The sequence below is a fragment of the Elephantulus edwardii genome, unplaced genomic scaffold, assembly GCF_000299155.1.
Source record: "Elephantulus edwardii isolate Elephantulus edwardi_28Jun2011 unplaced genomic scaffold, EleEdw1.0 scaffold00116, whole genome shotgun sequence".
Classification (NCBI taxonomy): Eukaryota; Metazoa; Chordata; class Mammalia; order Macroscelidea; family Macroscelididae; genus Elephantulus; species Elephantulus edwardii.
The window spans coordinates 3,737,732-3,739,157 of NW_006399866.1; positions in this window are offsets into that span (position 1 = coordinate 3,737,732).

Sequence of the window (1,426 nt, forward strand, 5' to 3'; positions counted from 1 at the left end):
TTAATTCAGCTGAGAACTATAGGGACTATTTTAATTTCAATCTTTTCACATTGTGCGAATATACCACAGCTTCTCTAGCCATTCGTTTGTTGATGGGCACTTAGGTTGTTTCCAACTCCTTGTTCACAATATGCTCTTCTTAAACTCAACACAAACCTCAACATCACCTGAAATTAACTATTACTTTGTTGCTGTTAGGTGTTTTCGAGTCATAGCAATCCTATAAACAAGGGATCTGAATCTTGCTCTACCGTAATATGCCATCCTCATAATTTCTGATACACTCGAGCCAATTGTTACAGTCACTATGTCAATACATATTGCTAAAGGTGTTCTTTTCTTTTACTGACCGTCCATCTAGTCAATGTTTTTTTTCTAGGACTGACTGGCCCCTTCTAACAATATCCACAAAATATATGATACTAAATTTGAATAAAACCCTCCAACTTCTTAATTATGCTCCTGTCACTCTGGCCATTCATTCCTGAGTTTCAACACCTGTAACAGTGACCTTCATAGAGCAGACAGTTAAGTAAATACTGGATAGTGAAGAAAGATTGTTAATGGTAATTGTTGTTGTTATGTACCATTGAGTTGACTATAACTTATAGGGACTCAATGGTTCTGAACCTTGCCCTATCCTGAGCCGACCTCACCATCTCTGACACACTTGACCCCATGGCCACTGTCACTATGTCAATCCATCTCATCTAGCATGCTTCCTCTCTTGTGCTAATCCTCCCAAGCATGATGTCCTTCTCCAGGGACTGGTCCCTCCTAGCAACATGCCCAAATTATGTGAGATAGAATTTAAAAATCTTTTGTCTCCAAGAAACAAACTAGTTTCTCTCTCTCTAGGATAGACCTGTTTGTCCTCTTGGCAGTCCATGGTATGTTCGATAGTCCTCCAGCACCACAACTAAAAAAACACTGATTCTTCTTCTGTCTTTATTCATTGTTCAGCTCTAGAATGCATAACAAGCAATTGAGAAGACCATGGCCTGGATTAGGTGCAATTTAGACTCTAGACTGACATTTTTGCCCTTTAGCATTCTGGAGAGATTTTTTTTTTAATTATTATTTGTGTGTACCATCAAATCAGATCTGACTGGTAAAGGAGGAGATTGTCCCTCCTTCTCCAGCAGAGCATCTATCTGGTGGATTTGAACCACATACCTCTGGGATGGCAGTGCAGCTTCTTGCCACTATACCACCAGAGCTCCCTGAGAGATTCTGGATAGTAGTTTTCCCCAATGAATCTTGTCTTTTGAATTCTGGACTGCTGTTACCAAGAGTGTGGATCCAAGCAAGATGAAATCATTAACAACATCAATCACACCACCTGGAACAGATTATCAACTACTCATAAGCAGTTCAAACTGAAGCTAAAGAAAATTAAAATACAACAGTGAATGAATGAAAAGCT